The 22700-nt window shown below is 41.1% G+C and overlaps 1 pseudogene; it reads right to left on the bottom strand.

Annotated features, from left to right (window-relative positions):
• Nucleotides 1-1677: 1677 nt before the first annotated feature.
• On the bottom strand, nt 1678-21460 carry LOC134061748 (sodium/potassium-transporting ATPase subunit alpha-1-like; annotated as a pseudogene).
• Between the last annotated feature and the right edge of the window lie 1240 nt (nt 21461-22700).

The following is a 22700-nucleotide window of genomic DNA, read 5'->3' on the forward strand; positions in this document are numbered from 1 at the left end:
AGAGCGTCCTCTACAGCTGCATCACACAGTCTTAGGTTGTGAAACCTTGAATCACCGCTCTGCTTGAAGTATGCGCACACACGCACACACATATAAACATCAAATGGGACTTGAGCCCCTGCCCATGTCTTTCGGGGAAAATGTGCCCTGTTTTCAAGATCACAACTATAAACCCTGTTTGAACACCACTCCCCTTATAAAAAGTATTGATCAAAAAAAAGTGTTGCCCTCTCCACCTCCCTTCACTTATCCTGCGCAACACACCGGTGAGCAGCCACATTTACAGATAGGCAGCACCTACTAGCGCCCAGCCAAATTGTGGTGGTGTTACTTGGCTTGTGTGGAGGTAAAATGATGCCTCATATTTTGTTTCTCGCTCTCTGCTTCTTTATTTTTGCTTTTCTGTATTTTCTCGGACTTAAGATTCAACTGGCACAGCTTCGTTATTATATTATGAGTGCATAACAGGCTTGTCAATTTGACTGTCAATTATTAATTAGATCTATTTGATTCTGTGTAAAAGTATTTAAAGTTAAAACGATGCCATTACAACTAAAAGCCCATTTGTTCCTTGGTTGTTATAATGAACTGAAGGCTACATTAGTTCAACTATTTTACATTAAGGTTAGCCTATCCATCGCGAGAATCTGGAATCCTGATATTTACCCTGCTGCGCAAGGCCCCTGGTTTCTAGTTCCCACCGCCTCTACATTTCTGTCTGACACATGTCACGTAGGCCCATAGCCTTTCGGTTTTTTTTTTCTTCATGTCACTGTTTCAATCCGTAACAGCCATCAGCTAGAATAGATCAACAAGTCTTCACATAGGCCTGTATTGGCTGACAGACGTCACATACATCATTTTCAGAAAGTGTAATAGCCTGAATATTAAAATATGAAATATGAATATTAAAAGCCAGCCTACCCAGATGTCACACAGTGCAAAATGTAATTTGTTCACGAGTGCAGAATGTAATATCACAGTTGTGTCTTAAAGCAACACTTCACCGTTTTTTTCATATAAACTATGTTATTCCCATAACTAAGACGAGTTGATACATACCTCTCACGTTTCAATGCGTGCACTCACTGGCTCTGTTGCGCGGCGCTACGGTGATAGCACTAAGCTAGCCCAATGCATTCAGTAGGATCCAAACAGAGATGAAGTTAGAAGCAACCAAACACTTCCATGTTTTCCCTATTAAAATACAGTTACACGAGTAGTCACACGACCAAGTATGGTGAGACAAAAATAAAACGTGGTGCATTTCTAAGCAGGCATCATAAACCAGTGCGCAAGGACACGTTCATTTTGTTTTGTTGCTATTTTGTTATCTGGAGAAGATGTCAGTACATGCTTTGTCTGTGTAAATGCTTGAACCGTGAAGGAAAGTGTGCTTTAAATCAGTCTGTTTCATGATTTGTTCACCATGATAGTGCCTATTGTATGGTTTTTTTTTTTTTTTTTTGTATTGTTGTACCCCCTTCCTGGGGCAATTTACATTGTTCTTTTTACTATTTGTTTGTCATTGTTATATTTCATTTGTAGTACTGATATCCTTGGTCCGAATATATATATATTTTTTTTTTTATCAAATCAAATCTCTCTCTGTGCAAACATACAGGCAATAAAACAAATAAACGAACAAAAAAAGACACAAAATAAGAGACCTGACTTGATTTTATTTGTATGGCTTCTAGAAACATGTATGAAATTGGTCTGACTTTAGAAACAAGGCACACAATAGTTTGATTCAGGATTTCAGTGATTGCATTGAGCATTTTATACAAATTACCAATGTAAGCTAATCTTTTTTTCCAAGCAGCAAGATTAAGACAACCATGCAAAGTCATAACCGAATGATGCAGACTGGGCACTCTAGTAGTAGGTCTCTTTTTCCACCCAACCTGCAAGAACAGATGAGGGGAAGAATGGTTTCAGACACTGTCACACCAGAATCCATATAGATAGGAAAAAACACACACTTTCTGATCAGCCATCAATGATCAGACTATTCACCATGAGGGACTCATAAGTGTTAATTCATAGGGATCAAGATTTTATAACATGATCAATGGCCGATTGTTCAGAGCATCCCTAATGGCAAGAACAAGTGGATGGACAGAGTTTTTATCTTACCTCCTGGGCTGCGTCGCAGGATGAACTTACGCATTTCATCATAAATAAAGATAAGGAATGCATATGGGAAGGCACAGAACCACCAGCATGGTCTGAAAAAGAAGAGAAAATGGGAAGAGGAGATTTGTAAAACAATAAACAAATATAATCTTTGATGAATGCGGCAAAGAATGCCAATTCAGAAATGGCTTAAGAAAAACAAATTGTTGGTTCTGTTCAGAAGATTTTGGCCAGACTTACTTGAGAGGGTACATTCTGAGGGCGACGTCCATGCCTGGGCAGTATGACAAGAAGGCAGCCAGGGCTGTCTCCTCAAACAGGCCAAAGATGAGGATTTTATTTCTGGGGAAGGCAGGAACACACCATATGTCAGTTCAAAACTTCTCCTTCTCATTCTTCCCATCATTTTTGTTAGGCTTTTCATGGTGCCCGTTTAGTCATGCCCTACTACTTACGTCATGCCCTGTTGGAAGACCGAGTTTCTCCTGGTCTTGCAGATGATCAAATCAGCCCACTGCACGACCACAATACTGGTGAAGAAGGCAGTATGGCAGGTGAACTCCACAATCTTCCTCTGTTCATAGGTCTGTGGCACACAAGTGACGCAAGTCAAGGGAGGATAAAGGGGAGGAAGCTGAACAAAGACGGACAGCTTTCTAGATAAAATGGGCTCTTTGCTAGTGAACATTTTTGCAAATAAATGTTAAAATGTAATTTAATTTGCACATGGGCTTAATTTCTGATGGAAAACTCAAATAGACATCAATAAGAGTTAGAGGTGGTAAGCAGCAATGGGCACACTTCACATGTAGCCTAAACCGTATCCCATACCAGAAGTACACAAATCTATTTCAATTTTAATCAACAAACCGTCAAGTTTATTCATTTTGGACAATAGATTTGTGGGTATTGAAGTTTAGGTTTAGTTTAGTGGAGTCAACTCTACTTTCGTTTTGACAAGTCAGAGGTATCTGCAACGACGTGTCACATACAGGTGCATTGATGTAAGTTGGATTGTCTTGTGGGCTATTAGTACTTAAAGAGACCCTATGCAACTTTTTCATAGTCATAAAATCGCTTAGAAATCGTTGTTTTACTTGACTGACCAGTTTTATCGAAAACAGTCATATTTCCTCCCGCCCCCAGTGTCCCTATCCGCTATTGCAACCTTGCAGTTTGTTCAGGAGACGATCGTTCCCTGTTTACATCTGGAAGGCTGAGACGCATTAAAGAACAAGAAGAACCACGCTTGCAATTTATATATTCATGTATAGCCTATATATGTATAAATATACACGCTAAAGCTGTCGGGGAAGCTCTGCAGAGAAATATGCAAGCATAAAACGAGCGAAAATGAAAAACGAAACCGAAACTTAAGATGAAATCGCCATAGTTTCTCTTTAATAAATGAAACAAAAATTGAACAAAAAAAATACAGAGGACACTCTGCAGTTACGGCCATTTTGCATTGAAATAGAGAGAATGGTAGATACCATTAGTAGTGGTACACTACAAACTGGTCACTTACCCACTGCTGTCCATAACTGTCCTCCAGATCGTTAATGGACTTATCATCCCACTCCTTTCGAATTCCAAGTAGTGTGGATGGCAGGAAACCGTTTTCAGCCATGATGACAAAATATGTGAAGAATCCTGCAAGGGCCTGGATCATACCTTTTAAAAATGTGAAAGATAGAGAAGGTCAATCCCTGAAGTTACAGCACATGAATCTCTGCCCAGACGATAAGCATGATATGAGACAACCATTTACAGTAATACCATATATCCTCAAGGGACACCATAGGGTAAATATATGACCATTCTTGGCCATATAGTTGGTCATTTTATAAGAGGCAATTACTATTACATATGGAGGACCGCAGGTGTCATTGAAAAAGTAATACAAGATTTCATTGATTTGGCATTGTAAATGGTAATAAAAAAAGAAATTATGAAAACTACTTCTAAATGCAGTGTTAAAGAGAAACTATGCAGGATTGGCAATTTCATCTCCGGTTTCGCTTTCGCTTTTAGTTTTCGCTCGTTTTATGCTTGCATATTTCTCTGCAGAGCTTCCCCTACAGCTTTAGCGTGTATATTTATATACAGTATATTATGGATGCACGATATTGAATTTTAGCCAATATCTGATATGCCAATATTTACAAGCTCATTTTGGCCGATTGACGATGCCTATACCGATATATACACCTCTGCTTTTTAATTATTGAAAAGTCTCTCCGGTTCTATAATTAATCTGTTGTTATGATAGGGTACTTGCTGTAGACATGGGACATTAAAAAATTGTAGCCTATCATTTTCGAAATAGACATTCACTCATGAAAACTACTAAAATTATTTCAAATATGGCAGATTTATTTAGATTTTCACATCACAGTTTCCAACAGTAGGCTTAGCCTACAGGGCTCAACATTAGCTTTTAAAAGTGGTTGCCAACTGGGCAACCAGGCATGGTCTCTTTAATGTCTTGGATACATGCTGTCAGTATCTACAATATGTTCAATGTGGTGTAGGAGTGCACATGGTTGTGTCTACAGTAGGTGTAATTGAGTCAATTTACAATAAACGAGAAAAAAGCTATTTGTAGAGATCGGTACACTCCAGCATGCAGGGTGCTCTTGAAGTCAAAAATATCTCTAAACTGAAAAAGTGGCTACTAGGCCTACTTCAGGCAACTCCTGTATTGAGCTCAGGACAAAATATTATTAAAAACCCTTTATTAAGGCATAGGGGGCATAGTAAAAATCGCCAACCGGTTTTGACCTCACCGGGTCTTCATCAGGGCGTGACAGGTGTAATCAGGTGTAATTGAGTGTCTGTCACTTTAAGAAATACGTGAGAGTAATTAGCCTTCCGTCTCACTGTGAATAATAGTTGCGCATATAGTGTGTATATGGATGCTATCAGAGATGCAGTTCATTGTTTTTCATCACATTAAATAAATGTTCAAAAATATAACAAGTCGAAGACAATCTTTTTGGGATCATAGAAGAGATAAGTGTCTACCATTAATGATTTTAGTGACCACAACACGAATGACAGACATGACCTGAACTAGCGGCATACTGTAGCAAGGAGCTCTCTCCAGATTTGCCAAGGTTGCGTAGCCTATTTCTAAATTACGTTAAACCCAGTAGGCCTAAATTACCTAAATCCCATTGCCTAGATAGGTTAGCAACACACATTTCAGAGATGCAAGTGAGCACATCAACTTGATATTAGCCTATTATGTGTTACAATAGCATCACTTAAACTAGCAGCCATGTCTCGCTGTTTATGGCACTGCTGCGCATACGTGTGTGATAAAGAAGACGCACAGCCACAGGCTAGCTTCTAGGGGAGGGGATGCCTTGTGCACACACATGTTAGGCTACCTCTTTGAACTTGAACAACTACAGTTTCCTTAAAACTGTGTTGTTTACAATGACACATTCTTGTCACAACATGCAAATGCACAGAAATGTAATCGCACTAGACAGCTGTAACTCTGCATGCGTATCATTTGCACGTCACCTTATCGGCCAGGTATATCGGCAGAAATGTTCATATCTGCAGATGCCGATAATTAAGTTTTAAAGCTCTTATCGCCCGATACCAATGCCGTGCCGATATTATCGTGCATCCCAGGGGAGTCACTAGGAATTAAGGTTTACTGGGGCACTGTGTCGTTTGTGTACATGTTTACTGGGGCACTGCGTCGTTTGTGTAAGACATTTTTTTTACTGGGGCACAACTTATTTTTACTGGGGCACGTGCCCCAGTAAAACATGCCTAGTGACGCCCCTGGTGCATCCCTAATATTTATATTTATAAATTGCAACCGTGGATCTGTTTCGACCTCACTCTGACCGTCACTACGGTCTAAAAAGGAATGATCACCTTCGTTCTGCCTATCACCGAGACCATATGTCAAAATAGTCATGTCCATGACCTCCGGAAGCAGAACGACTTGCGTTAATAAATAGCAGAGAATGCTCCCGGGTCAGTCTCCTATCCCTGAACGCCTCAGAATGGTCCGAGCGACAAGGATAGTGACGGTCATCCCTCGGTCTCACAGATCCATAGTTACATTCGTAACCTACGTTCTTCTCGTTCCTCACGCGTCTTAGACTTTCAGATGTACACAAGGAGCGATCGCTCCCTGGACAAACTGTTACAAAACCAACATCAAACACCTGATTAGAAATGAGAGGAGAGGCTCATCAGGATAATTTTTAATGGATCTTTTTAAACAAACAAACAAACAAAGATTTAACCTCCCATTTTACTTTCATGAGATATAACAAGGACGTACTCCATACAGATCATCTCGAGTCAACAGCAAATAAAACTGAGTACTCACCGATTTGTCCATACGCCATACTGATAAGCCTCTCATTCACCAGCTTGTCTGTCTTTGGGTTTCTGGGCTGTCTCTTCATGATGTCACTTTCAGCAGTTTCATATGCTAGGGAGATAGCAGGAACCTGGGAATTCACAAAGAGATTGGTGATATTTTCATTCCTGTCTGAGAGGACCAATAACTGGAAGGTGTAAAAAAATGAAATGAAAAACAAAAAACCAAGGTAGTCTTTACCATGTCTGTTCCAAGATCGATACAGAGGATGGTGACTGTGCCCAGAGGGAGTGGGATGTTGGCAATCATAAAGATAAGAAAAGGTGTGATTTCAGGAATGTTACTGGTCAGAGTGTAGGCAATGGACTTTTTCAAGTTGTCGAAGATCAAACGACCTGGAAGACAAACATTTTTAGAGGATTGAACAATATACCCAAGTCACGGTATACCATTTGAGCATACAACACACCTTTTGGGGCAAGACATACACATTGGCAAATCACAGCACTTCACACATGAGCAAATATCAGTACCATTGAAAATTGGGTAAGGGCTAGTCTTTGAGAGAATTCCTCACCTTCCTCAACTCCTGTAACAATGGAGGCAAAGTTGTCATCCAGAAGGATCATGTCAGCAACCTGCTTAGAGACATCAGATCCGGCGATACCCATAGCAACACCGATGTCAGCCTTTTGGAGGGCAGGAGAGTCATTGACACCATCACCTGTCACAGCCACAAAGGCACCCTGCAAAAAAATTAAATGTGAATGTAAATGTAAATCTGGTTCCCCAGCAAAGTATACTTGTGTGCTCTGGGAGCAGTGAGGGGTTAGGTGCCTTGCTCAAGGGCACTTCAGCCGTGGATGTGAGGATGGGAGAGCAGTGCTCACTTCCCCCACCCACATTTTTCCTACTGGTCGGGAATCAAACCGGCATCCCTTACAAGCCCGAAGCCCTAACCAGTAGGCCACGGCTGCCCCATACTCAAAAGAACAAAATTGATCTTCATAAAGGGCAATTTCATTTTTTTTAAAAAAAAGCAATATGCCATCTGTAAGAATGATCAATTTGGTGACGACCATCATTTTGCATTACCAGTCGCTGGCAGCCCTCAACAATGAAGAGTTTCTGCTGTGGAGAAGTTCTGGCAAACACAATCTCAGTGTGGTGCTTCAGGATCTCATCCAGAGATTCAGGCTCCATATCTTTCAGTTTAGAGCCATTGACAACACAAGCCGTGGCATCTCTGAAGAAGAAAAGAGATAACAGTGTTAATCTAACTGTTGTCCTGAACTCTTGTTACATACTCAGATTAACACTATTAAAGTCCTCTTTCTGTCAACAACACAAGACTTGCGTTCGTCGATAGAGGAGTCTTAAATTCAAAACCATGAAGCGGCACAGAATATGACCGCTGCAGGGTCCTGCACATTCTCTCCGCAAAAACGAATCACGCTTGTTTCCATCTCCTACTCCATCCCTGCTGCTACTTTTATACTGTAAATTAGGGTGTCCATGTGTGCGCTTGCTTTTGTGTGTGTGTGCTTCTCTGTCTGTGTTCGCTTGTGTGTGTGGTGGCGGTAAAGGGATGTGTGTGTGTGTGTGTGTGTGTGTTTTTATGTGTGTGTGCATGCTTGTGTTTATGTGTGTGTGCATGCAGGTGCATGTGTGCGTGCTTATGCCTGCCTGTCTACTGTATGTGTATGTGTGTTTATGCATGTGTGTGTGTGTGTGTGTACGTGCATGAATGTGAGTGTGTGCGTACCTGTGTGTACTGTATGTATGTATGTACGTGTGTGTCTGTGCTTGTCTGTGTGTTTGTCTGTGTGGGTGTCTGTGTGTATGTGTGAGTGTGTTTATGCCTGCATGTGTGCATGTATCTTTAAATGTGTTTGTGCATGCTGTGCAAAGTGTACAGTCACTAAATGTACACATATTCATTTATTGACTGGCCAACCATGAATCAAATTCCACAAAACTTGGCATACATGCAGAGGGTGTCATAATGATTCTACACTTACATTTTTGCTTTTTCATTTTTGACTAGGTAGCGCTATACATTAAATTAGTGGTTATGGGATGGATTGACATGGCCGTTAAGCCCTATGGTTCTCGAGATATTCACAAAAAACTGTGTCTGGACATCTACAAGCCAGTTGGTGTCATTAAATGTACAAATTAAATGTCATTAAATGTACAAATAATTTAATTTATTTGTTGGCCCCCCATGAACAGGTTTTGACCATGTCAACCAAAGATACCCACGATTGTAATGCCTCATAAATCTACACATAAATACATTTATTGTATGGTCCCCCATGAGTTCCACGAAACTTGGTATGCATTCAGAGGGTGTCATAATGGCCAACATACAATAAAAGGGTTGTGCTCCTAAGCCCAACGGTTCTCTGGATAGGGTCACCCCTCATCTATGACCCTAGCTTATGGTCATACTTAACATATCTAAAGCCCATTTAAAACCACCTTTCAAGAGCTGAGAAGCAAAGGGGCGTAAGTGACATTTCACCAACTTTACAGGAGAGCCAAAACAAATCTAACTGCTTCTATATGTTCACAGTTCTTGAATTTCCCCTTGGGCATCAATAAAGTATCTATCTACAGTATCTATCTATCTATCTATCTACAGTTAAAGACCTTTGGTTTTTGTTCAATAACAGTATATTTATAACGTCTAGAATTTTGTCAGTTAGAAAGAGCTCATCAAGAGCTTTCAGGTGATTAGAAAACTAAATTTTGACCAAAATGTCACTTACGCCGCTTTGCTTCTCAACCCTCGCTTTAATCCTTTAATATATGGATTATTTAAAGGGCTACACTGACAAGAGTGATGTAGTCTACCTTGGGTCGACTTCTGTAACAGGAATGTTAAGGCGAGCTGCAATATCTTCCACGGTGTCGTTACCCTCTGAAATGATGCCTACACCTTTGGCGATGGCCTTAGCAGTGATGGGATGATCACCAGTCACCATGATGACCTGGAGTTAAAATATTGGCAAACAAAAGATGATCAATCTTCATACAGAACATGGCACATGAATGAACACGTACAGTAGACTTATATACAATAAACAGGCATTCAACCTTATCATCATACCTTGATTCCAGCACTCCTGCACTTGCCAACAGCATCGGGCACAGCAGCACGAGGAGGGTCAATCATGGACATGAGGCCAATGAAGCACAGATTCTCAGTGGGGAAGTTCACCTCATCACAGTCAAAGTCAAAACCCTCAGGGAACTGCTCATCAGGCAGATTGAAATGGCAGAAGCCTACAAGGTGGAAAGGAAATGCAAAAAAAAACAAACCACTGTTACCAATGAGTAAGTGTGGCTATTGTAAGGAGATGGCCTAGGCACAGCATCCATACTGAGCTATGCTTCTCTGTCTAGGATATATTTATCAGCTGAAGCCCAGACTACAAACTAACCTGATGCAAAACCCACAAATGCTAACTTACACACTGGCCCTACATGGTGTACAGACGTCAAAGTAAGACCTTGGTGTGCGGCTGCAAATGTGCACACGTCAGCTTAGCAGAGCTTCAGTGAGAGATCACTTCCCTGTGACTCTCACTGACCCGGTATAGCTCCAAAATAACTCAAGCGTCTTTTTCTTCTGTTCAGTTTTGTTGTGGTAATAATCGAAAATATCGAAAATGTTCCACTTTGACTTGCTCACAGGCAAACTCTACAAAGGGGAAACCAGGCCACCAGCTTTTTACAAAGGCTTGCAAACTGATTGTGAGCCCCATGTCCCAATTAGCCACAGGTAGTGACATCACTGAATCCCCATCTGTAAGTCAGTGCTTTCCCAACCATGTGACCCTAACCTATCCTATACATTCGAATATCTGGAAAAAGCAGTTTGATTAATTTCAAGGGGAACCATACCGAGCACTCTTTCGCCCAGACTGCCCAGCTCCAGGTAGGCACTCTGAAAGGCTTCCTTCATCTCTTCATCCAGCGGCTGCTCGTTGCCCTGGATCATGATGGATGAGCAGCGGTCCAGGATCCTCTCTGGAGCTCCCTTCATCACCAGCAGGTGCTTGGTCTCGCCACTGGGGTTCTTGTGAATGGAGAGCTATCAGGAAAACACAAAGCCACAATGATCTTAGCAATGCAACGACTCATGGACATTGACAGTGATGTTGGCACTGCTAAAGTTGGAAGAGGATTTTAGGAAGTGCTCTCAATACCTGGTATTTGTTGGCGGAGTTGAAGGGGATCTCGACAATCTTCTGGTATTTTTCCCTCATCTCCTTCACAGAGCCACAACACAGCTCAATGCACTTCAGCAAGGCAGACTCAGAGGCATCTCCAGCAACCTCTCGCTAAAAATGTCCAAGATCACAGACACACACACACACACACACACACACACACACACACACACACACACACACACACACACACACACACACACACACACACACACACCGGAAAATAAGTCCCTTCAGGACGAAGCAAAACGCTGCCCGTCGGGGTTCTGTTCATCCTGTCGGGACTTATTTTCGATAAAGACCGGCGTTCTTTACATTATGCCTTACATACAGCACTTAGTGCTCTTGATAATTAGATTTGCTGAAAGTGCAATTACATCAAATTAAACTACATACTGACATTGAGATATAATAAGATTTTACTATTTTGAAGTTTAGCCTAATATAAACTCACTAATAAAATGTGAAATACATTGTGTTAACCAAAATAAGAATGTAGGTTAATTTAATTTAAAATAGGATTTAAAAGAAACTCTAAATGGAAACTAAATAGCAAATTTAAATGTAATTTGATAACTATTTATGGAAAATAAGCAAGTTAAGAGATTGAGCTATATGCCCCTCATTACCTGACAGAAGAGGTAATTAGTGACTTCAAAGTACAAAGCATTTGAAGCACTGAATTCTAATTCTTTATATACTGTATACAGGTACATATTGTCTGTCTAATAGGCACCACTGTACTCTATTATTTTTTGACAAGCTGGCATTTCAAAGCTGTTCTCTCTACAAGCCTAGACACTGGTCCTAACATAGCATTACTTATCCACAACTCGAGGTAAGTGCTACATATTTATTGGTTTGTCTAATGTTAAATTGTGGGCAAAATGTGTCCTACTGTTGTCAGACACTTCCACTTTAGCGTTAGGCTATCCTGTTTGTGAGTTTGAGTGTAAATTTAATAGCCATATTGCAATGGAGGTCTTGGGTGAAAGACGTTCAGCGAACACCGTTTCCCAAGGAGATCGAGCCAATAAAGGTACATTTGCCTTTTTAAAGCCAAGACCTTACATACAGTATGTGCAGTTGGTTATACGGGGGTAAACAACATTAAAGACAAACAGCTCAGTTATGCTCTAAATAGCCAGGGCCACTTTGCAAGATTTTTAAACTGGTCAGTATGGGTCATAATGACGTGCTAGAAAACGTGCTCCAGGACTTTCATTATGGTAGCAGGCTAATTTTACCTTTATATTGTCAGGGGAGGGGGAGACTCAATGTACAACCACTGGACTTTATTCAAGAACTTACTTCAAGAACAAAATATCACATTCTCCACACAGTCTACTCACCTTGAGAATGGGCACACTCTCCTGTTTAGGCAGAAAGACAGCACGATTGCAGAGCCCGGCCACGCGTGACAAGTTGGTCCAGGTAGCAGAGGTGTGGTCAAAAGCGGTTCCAGTCTGGTTCTCTGTGGTGTCGGCATCATGGATCTGGTTGTCGAACCACATGTGGGCCACCGTCATCCGGTTCTGGGTCAGAGCAGATGATAGAGGTAGAGCCCAGAGTCTCCACAGCTTGCAGGTTCCTCACCAGGCAATTCTTCTTGGCCATGCGCTTGGCAGTCATGGTTAGACACACCTGGAATTGGAATTGTGGTGCCAAAGTTCAGTAAAACGAACCAGCAGCACAATATTTACCTGTCATCTGATAGAAAGATCATTTGCAACATGAAAGAATGAACCCTGACACTGAACTCTAGTTTATGTGTACTTACAGTGACTGTAACCAGGAGACCTTCAGGTACATTGGCAACGATGATCCCAATGAGGAAGATGACCGCCTCTATCCATCTGTATCCAAGGATGAGTGAGAGGATGAAGAACGAGACACCCAGGAAGACAGCCAAAGCAGTGATGATGTGGATGAAGTAATTGATTTCATCGGCAATGGGTTTGCGGCGTCGACCAATAGTAGTAGCCAGGCTGGCAATACGACCCATAACTGTGCGATCACCAGTGTTGATGACAACTCCTCTAGCAGTACCTAACATCATTTAAAAAAAGCAAAAGTAAAATATGACAGTAGGTATTACAATGTTCCTGCACATTATGCAAAGATGGAAAATGGTTAAAACACTTAGTCGTGTTTATGTTATTGTTATGTTTCGTATGTGGCTAAAACCAATATACCTTCGAGACAGTTAGTGGAAAAGAATGCGATGTTCCTAGTTTCCAGGGGGTTATCATTGGTTAACTCAGGGCTACGCGTCTGAGGCTCAGATTCTCCTGTGAGGGAAGAGTTGTCCACCTGACAATGAAATACAATGACACCGAGGAAATTAGAAAAGGTAATGTTGTCTATGCTGAAAATTGCATGCACACAGACAGAATACACCCAGTGTTCTGCAGCTGTCCCGAATATGCTTTGATTCAACTTTATTGTCATTGTGCAGAGTGAGTACAAAGACCATGAAATGCAGTTTGCGTCTAACCAGAAGGGTAAAAAAGCAGAAAAGTACAACCTGATATACCAAGTATAGACAGGTGGTATATAGACAAAACTCTGAATTTTGTATCATGCATACCAAGACATTCACCTCACAATAGTGTACCATTCGCTACCTCCGATACATTCGCTAGAAGTGTTCCATTCACTACATCTATTGATGGAAAACCATCCAGCGCAGTAGACAAATGTGCATTAACAGGGACATGAATGCTAGAATCGTTCTGTTGAATGGAAAGCCATTTAGGTGCTTCTAATATCGCTCAAAATTATTAAATCTTATGGAAAAGGACTAATGGTGTTAGAGCCATGTGCATGTGTGCAGTCATAGAAGAGGAAGTAAAGGAGAGGGCTCAGCACACATCCCTGTGGTACGCCGGTGTTCAGGGTGATGGTTCAGGAGGTGTGGTTATCTAACCTAACAGACTGAGGACTGAGACAGAATCCAGTTACTGAGGGAGGTATTGATACCCAGGTTCACTGAGTTTGGTGATCAGTTTGAAGGGGATGATGATGTTGAATGCTGAACTGAAGTCAATTTACAGCATTCTCATGTAGGTGTTGCTATTGTTAAGGTGGGATAGGGCAAAGTGAAGTGCCGTAGAGATGGCATCCTGCTGGTGTGGAATTGGAACGGGTCCAGTGAGGGTGGTAAGCAGGTTTTGTAGGTGAGCCAGGGCTAGATTATTTTCGTTAACTTTGATGGTTATCGGAAAGTGACCTTTTTGTGCCTTATTTTGGCTCTTTACATGTAGGCGTATGTGTCACTTAATATCAATTTCTATTAGGAATAAGAAAGTGTCGTCACAGCCGTGAGCTGAGCTCCTCCAAACGGAGCTCCTCCCCTGGTTGGAAGGATGGTCCTGGATACCGGGCGGCATATAGCGTAATTGTTTAAGTCGTGTGTTGTTAAGGTTCTAATTCCGCACAACTTGACAATGATTGGAAATCACTGCTGTGTGAAGAACTGCCCCAGTACCTCTTCTTTGTTTTCCCACTTAAGAACTTCGATAAGAATGCACTGCACCATTCGTACACTAAACGCGATCATACGGTAGAGTTTTGTTTACAAGTGGCAAGTTACTAAGAGGAAAAGTCATACCTTCAGGCACTCCCGGTTATCTTAACTTTCTTTCTTGGAATTTGCCGTTTTTACTAGATAATACTGCCATTTCCATGGACTTTAGATATTTAAGAAATGAAACGTGTTCTACTCTGAGGTCGACGTGCGCCGAATGCTGGCAGGAACCCTTCGGTCTATGCAAGTTTTCAGACAGAGTACTGAGCTACCGAAAACAATAGCAGCAAGCTAAAATTAGCAATAACTGTTTGGCTCATATATCGTGAGTACACATAATAAAGGCTGATATTTCAAACGAGCTGTCTAAAACTGGTAAATGTGTTTATATTTATGACTATAAGAGGCCCGACTTTACACTGTAACGTTTTTAAGACAGGTGCGGGGTTGTCTTAAAGTTGCGAGGAAAATTAAGAGTAGGCTACATTTTGTTTTCAAGAATACCAATACCATTTGTTCTTAAGTGTTTTCTTAGGAAACATCTTAAGAAGAAAACATAAGAACTTTATTCATGAATATCAAATCTTCTTAAATTTGCTCTAAAGACAAAAGATAAGAAGAAAGCACCACTGAGGAAGTATTTTTGTCTTAAGAAGGCTTCGTGAATCCGTCCCCTAGAGGCTTGTAGATGGCCAAATCCTGCACCCAACCACAGCAGTAAGTCTCATAACTTTCTAACGACTTGTGGCTTTTGAACGCTTGCATAGTGTAGTAACTTTGGATGCTGGAGAGCTTCTCCAAATATCGCTGCTTTGCGCTTGGTATAAGCTTGTCCTTGTACGGTCCTTGTAGACTAGAATCTAGACTACGGTTTTGATGAGTCTCTAAACGCGACTCTTCGGAAGGCGTTGCCCCTGGCAACCAATGATACATCCTTCCAAGATGGAGGATAGGCTCAGCCCCCTCCCAAATTGTCACGTGCTCGCTCATTCCTAATACAAACCAAGAGGACGGATTTCTAAAGAATTGCAAACATCCATCCCATAAGGGTATCTTATACTGTATTTGTATTAAAAATAACATTGTACACTGATTCAGAGTGTAGAGCAGTAAACAGTGTAAAGGTGTACAAAAGAGCTTCTTAAGAGATCAGCTAGCTAACGTTGCTTTTGTCAGCTTCCCGTTACACCAGATCAAACCTGTTGTATTTTCACTGTTAATTTTTATGATTGTTGTTGTTTTATTAAAACGAGAAAAACTACTTTGATATTTTTTTCTGCTGTCCCAAAGTTGTCCCAGACATCTTTCTATTGTGTCCCAGGAGTATTTTTTATGGTCCCTGGGATAACAGGACAATAACAGGTTAATTTTGAGCCCTGAATACACCCAAGAATAACCACCTTGCAGCCATGAGCGGAGATGATACGCAGGTCAGCAGGGATTCTGTTTCCACCTTTCACCTCCACCAGATCTCCAACCACCACCTCCTCAGCATTGATAATCATTTCCTCACCATCACGTACAACCAGGGCTTTCTACAGGGTCAATCAAAAATATATACATTCAGAGGTCTCAAGACATACGTATACAAGACTTACTTAACTATCCAAAAAAATACTACAGTATGACTGGGAGGTACCTGAGGAACCAGTTTCTTGAAGGACTCCATGATCTTTGAGCTTTTAGCCTCCTGGTAGTAGGAGAAGCATCCAGTAATGATCACAACAGCAGACAGAACAACCCCCAAGTACACCTGCATGGGGAAACAGAAAAGAAACAATGTTAAATTGTCGCTGAGATACATTTTCCCAATGGATCTGAAGTTTGCCCCAACACAGAAAGAATGTTCTCCTTACGTTATCACTTGCTGGTTCATCTTCTGAGGCACCCTGAATACCATAGGCCAGGAAGCAGAGGACGGCTCCAATCCACAGCAGAGTGGAGAACCCACCAAAGAGCTGCTTGCAGAACTTCACCCATTCTGGGGTGGTGGGTGGTGGGGTCAGAGCATTAAGACCATCACGATCAAGGATCTCTTTTGCACGAGAGGAGGACAGACCCTGCAAATTCAACATGGAACAATTCAGGAACATTTGGCCACGTTCACTGTCAGGAATTAGAAATGGTTCAAACAACGAAAACCTGAAACAAACACTTTTTGGATTAATGTATCTGAAAACAAAACCAATTTCACTTGTTCCGGAATGAAAACGTTATTTTAAGTTTTAGATAAGCAGTTAAGAACGTTTTTTGTTTAAATCACCTACCAACACAGTGTTCCCCAGACCCCTAATAGGATGTCAGGTTTAATAAATCAGTGTTTCCTCTGTATAATAGGCTAAAACTACTAGTTGATAAAAGAGGATTTTCATATCTAACTGCCTTTTCCAATTGTAGTCAAAATTAGTACTATACTGTGTGAAATAACATAGAGCGACTAAGAAAATATCTACTGTATAGCCGGTCATGTAGTTGCTAACACCACACATAGTTTAGGCAGTAGGTCTACAGGGCTTAAAGCAAGGACATTTTCTGTGCCTGAAGTTAGGCGATCAGACATTTTTGAAAACGTAATATTATGGTAGGCCTCCTTGCTTTGGGAGAGTTTCAATTGCACATGAGGTAGTTGTAAGCCAGCTCTCTGATCTTAAGATTGAAGGCTGTTGGGCTAAAAGAAAGTGCCACAGTCAGGTAGTAACAAAGTAGAGACTGCACTCAGGGGCTGAACTTACACAACTTACACTTAAATACACAAAAATGTAGGCCTATTCAAAGTTTGAAAATATTTTTGTATAAAGTTCAGCCCCTGAGTGCGGTCTCTACTTTTCTACCACCTGTCTGAACTTTTTCTTGGAGTTACGGACCGCACCGGGCACAACCAAATTATTAGACAATAGGCGCAGACGCCATCTCTACCTCCATATTGTGCCACAGGCCATATCATCAACTTGAAAATCATTTTGTTTTCTGTCCCTGTTCACCATAAACAACAGGCAAGGCTTTCATAGTGTATCTAATTCAACACAACACAACATGAGGCTATGTGTCATTTTGTAGGAATGTTTTTGTGTTTAATATGACTCAGGCAGGATCTTCAGCAGCAACCTTACCTCAACCAAGTCAGTGCCATATTTGCGGCTGAGTTCATCATGAGACAGCTTGTGATCATTCTGAAGGGGTAAAGTAAAGAACAGGAGGAAAGATAATTGAAAATTAAGTTAAAGGTTGGGTACGGAATTAGCAAAACGGACGGCAGAGTTTGAACATATACAACCTCAAGTCCCGCCCTCCATGCACGAGCGACAATTCAAATGCGCAGCGCGAGAGCGAGCCAGGCTAAATGAAATGCCATCCTGGCGTCTACAGCACAATCACTCACATCAACTTCCCCAATTACATTCTTTAGGCTATTCACCTCCAAAGGGTTGTAGTACATATGGTTCAGTAGCCATAGGTGTGTATATTTGAACAGAATCTGGTTTGTTCTTACCAGGGCGATTATCTCCTGAAATATCCGAGTTTAGTGCTGCCCCGTTGGTTCGCCTATTCCACCGTAGCTCCAAGCTGTTAAGTTTCGATTTCATGTTTACAGCACTCTTCGTGTCATGGTAAAATGTAATTTTTGCTACATAGCTTATTTATTGCGTGGGTGATTGAGTTTCCGTAGGTATCCGCTGCCTTAGTTAGTTTGTATAGAAATGAAGTGACACAACAAGAGGGGAACATGGACGTGCAGCAGCAGGCAGTTGGTTTCGTTTCAGCACTGACTCGCGGTCACCAGCTTTCGAAAGGGTCGCGCGCGGTGGGGAGGGGGAGTAGGAAGAGGAGTAAGACGTTAGATTGACGATCGAGCTGTGAAATGATGGTATGGGGTGAGGAATTCTATTGGCTGGAGTTTTTTGAGCCCTGCCCGTTCCGCAGATGATTGACGTGTTTAATTTCCATTTCAGTGCTTCCAACTTAGTGGCTATAAGTGGGTTAGGAATAGGATTTCAAGTGATTTTGCAAAAATGGCCAAAAAAGCTCATTCCATACCCTACCTTTAAGTTACACATCATAACTAGCCTTTTTCATCCAGAAGGAGCCTTACCAGATCCGCCTCTTTCTTCAGCTCATCCAGGTCCTTTTCTTTCTCCTTCTTGACCTTGGACATCTTGTTTCAGTAACAGGCTGAAAAAAACTAGAAATTTTATAAAATAGCATTTAAAAAATGTGGAACACTTAGAGGATTGACATATTTACATACTGTAAGGTGCCTATAAAAAAAAGTATTCACCCCCTGGATATTTTCACTTTTACTGATTTTGAAAATCGAATCTTAATCAATTCAGTTTGCCTTTTTTTTTTTTTTTTTTTTTTTTTTTACAATAATTACCAAAAAACCCTCTTTAAAGTGTAACTCCAGCGAAAATTGACCAAAGGATGTTTTTTCTTGATGAAAGTACATCATATAAACCTTAGAGACAGTATGTTTCATTGATCACTACACTACAGAGCTAGCAACGGCATAAGATAGAGTCCAAAAACACTTTCACAAGTATACAGTATAACTATAAATATTGCTCAAAACAGCACCAAAACTCGTCAGTAGCTTGTTCTGGGTCGCTTGAAACTAAGCACCCACAAGTTTGCAAACCCGGAGAAGAACAGAAGACTATTAAGAAGACTTACCAACTGGATTTATGAAGGAAAGTCAAGATCTCATGTCACATAATTACCTTATAATTATGGATTTTCCTGTCATAGAAACAATATGTTGTGGTCTAGTCTACTCATCAACAGAAAATTAATGGATTGGGGAGAAAAAGATTTGCCGTGACATGCCTTGCGTGTGCTTGAGAGTGTGAGATTGATGCTGAAAGCGTGAGTGTCATGCCAGATGCATGAATTGGCAACCCTACTGGGGCATTTGTGGGCAACCCGCCAGCAGACCGCTAGAGCAGGGTTTTTCAAAGTGGGTGCCGTGGCGCATGCTCATAGTCCAAGGCTTGATAATTTATTGGCATAGCCAGTAATATCTTTTTTTTTACAGTTGTGATAGAGGCACCAACGTTTTAGTTATACACTTTAGTTGAAGGTCTATTCCTGATATTTCTGTTCATAGTCTGTTCCCTATTTTTTCATAAGTTAAAGTTATCTCAAAACAATGAGATAAACCTCACCTTCTCATCATAATGCTTATAATAAAAGCAGTTATGGCCTATCCAACATGTCACAAGTTTAAATAAAATGTCATGAAGTACAAATGTGGCACCAAGGAGGTTGAGAGTAAAAAGTAAAAAAAAAAAAAAAAATAGGGGATATGTTTAGGGGTAGCCTGACTCTCGCCAGACCCTTGTAGTTCCGCCATGCTCCACCAGAGGCGTGTCGCTGAGCTCCACACAAGGGTCTGGACGCGAGGGCAATCCAAACCCCTGGCAGTTGCTCAAAAAATGAGCAACCAATCAGGAGCGCCGAAGCGAGTGTTTAATTCAAATAACAATGGCGGCACGCAGCGAGGAGTCTTGTGCTGACATTGATTCTGCTATTTCAACCGTTTTGTCGGATCTATCGAGTATTCATTCTTTAAAAGATTAACAGAGAATAGTTTTGAAGACATTTATTGGTGGCAAGGATGTTTTTACTCTTCTTCCGACCGGGTTTGGCAAGAGCTTGAAGAAGCCGAGCACGTCATTCAAGATAACAGGCAAGTGGTTTATCAAATCACATACGAGGATGTTTTACAAGGACCCGCCTTCAGAAATACATACCCTATCGAGAAGTCCCAGATCCTTGTGTGAAGCAGACAGCGAACTACAGGATCTGGCGAAAGTCAGGTTAGTTTAGGGGTGCCGTGGGCCAGAAAAGTTTGAGAACCATTGCGGTGGAGAACTGATGAGTAAAACGTCAGCCAGATCTGCCCCCAGTGGACTGCCTCTTGCTATCTGGGACACCGGCACTGGATGGGAACCAAAAATATTGCACCAGGAAACCAAAAATATTGATTTGATCACAGCCTGTAAGAATTCCTTTAGTGTGCAGCGTATGGAGTGATTTTTGTGTGTTTTAATGCAGAGAGTTATTAGCTGATGACTTTCTAATGTTTTAAAAGATTTTGATGTGCGAAAGCTTCGATTTGCAACGTTGGATTTCATCAGGTATCTCAAAACCCAAATATTTGCATATTTTGTTATGCTAATGCTGGAAACAGGCAGATCACATCTTTATAGTTGGCCATATAATGTGGCAGATAAAAGTTAATATTTCACCAGATCTGAGGGCTAGAGGGATGTGTTTAGTAGCAGTAGCCTGGCTATCACCAGACTTAGTTCAATCTTTTAAAGGAACACTCCACCATTTTTTATATATTAAACTACGTTATTCCCTTAACTAAAACGAGTTGATACCACACTAGGGTTGCCAACCGTTCCGTATAATACGGAATCGTCCCGTATTTGACACCTAAAAGTCTTGTTTCCGTATTGAACTAGAAATAGAAATAGAATAGAAATACTAAAGACTTTTTTATTAGTATTATTTAATTTGTGTTATTTCTATGTTCCACATTTTACATTGATTTGGCATGATGGCAATATAAAATAAACACAGACAATTGTAGTAGATTGCAATTGGCTATGATTAAATATACTGTATGCTTAAATAAATCAGATATTAAATAAATAATAAATAAATCTTGCCTGAGTGGTCCATGACCATAGCAACCTTGACAGGGACAACAAGGAGGCGGACATTGTGCGGACATTTTTGCCTATCAATAGACCCCAACTAAAGCTGCTTTTTGTTTCCTAGCACTAAGGTAACTGACATACTCCGAGTCTCTGGCCCTTTCTTAGAGCCAGGCATAGTGAGCTGGCCCTCTATAGAAAAAGTGTGAGGACCACTACACTAGCACTTCCAAAGAGATTTAATTTTGAATTTAATTTACATTTTGTTAAATAAAGTCTGAACTTGAAGTGGTAATTCACTGAGAGGATAAAGCATATAATTATGATAGCTACATCTCTTGCACATAAAGTATTTATAGGCACGATTGACCACCATATCATATAATCCAGTGAGTCTTCTCAGTGCATGTTGATATAATATCACGCACTGTGCAGCGCAACCTTAAATTGAATGATTCTTTAAATCATTAAACTCCAACTCACATCTCTGCGACTGTTGCGTCCCTCCTCCCGCGTCTCTCTGTCTCTGGCTGCTGAAGTCTGTTGGACTGAAGTCTCTCGTCTGTGGTTGGTGAGAGGACATGCTCTGTGCTGTCTCTTCCTGTTTTCAGGGTTATGTCGCCTGACTTCCACTTTCTGTATGAGGCCTTAAAGTAGCAAAGTGCAGAGAGCTCTCAGCTAGTAAGAGAGAGAAGATATACAGTATACAGTATATATATATATATATATATATATATGTGTGTGTGTGTGTATACACACACACACACACACTGTGTGTATATATATATATATGGAGAGAAAGAGAGAGAGAGAGAGAGAGAGAGAGAGAGAGAGAGAGAGAGAGAGTGGGGGGTGGGTGGATGGGGGTACATTTAAAAACATTTCCCAGACTACATATCTAGGGTGAGGGCTACTACAGATCAGCTCTGTAGCAAGTCAATCATCCTATTCCCATTTCCAAAATCTACCCCATCTATTACAGGTTTCCGTAAATAGGTAACCAGACAACTGTTGATAAAGTGTATTCTATTGATTAGCATACCCATGCAGGGTTGGAACTGTATTCTGTTGAATAGCATAACCACGTGCAGGGTTAGAACAAGAGGCTGGCGGTCTGCTGGCGGCCCACCGGTGGCATAGATTGTGGTCCACTGGTTGCCAGTATGTGCGTTGGTAAACCTCTCTTCAGATGCCTTTAGAGTAGTGCTGGCAACAGAGCTAGGCCCATTTCTAAACCCTTAAAGGGATTATCCGGAGTAAAATGCACTTTAGATCAATTTACGGATGATTGGGAGTACATACGTTGAGTTGACATCAAATCATGTCATTTATTGATTTTTTTTATTTCGGATGTGTTTTGAGAGAGTTTGATTTTACAGTTTTTAGCCAAAACTCGTTAGCCTGGAAGTGAACCGGGCATGTCCTTTCGACGCTACAAAAACGCTATTTTTATACCTCTTCTACTGTTCCAAACAACATTAGTGGTAGTGAGTAGAGGGTCCCTAAAGCCAAACCAAAGTATCCAGAGGTCTTTATGTGGTCGGATAGAGAGTCCAGAATGACTTTAATCAAGCCAGTACCTTTCCGTAAATGTCGCTGCTGGAGCTGGGGAACATTTTAGCAACACTTCAGCAACATTTCCGGAAAGGTACTGACTCGATTAAACTCATTAATACTTTCTACTTTCTACTTTCTTGTCAGTATTGCATCTTGTGTCATGTTCGCTTGTGATGACATGCACGACCGACGCACCAAACGACCGCAAAATA

Source organism: Sardina pilchardus, chromosome 17 (genome assembly GCF_963854185.1).
Source record: "Sardina pilchardus chromosome 17, fSarPil1.1, whole genome shotgun sequence".
NCBI lineage: Eukaryota > Metazoa > Chordata > Actinopteri > Clupeiformes > Clupeidae > Sardina > Sardina pilchardus.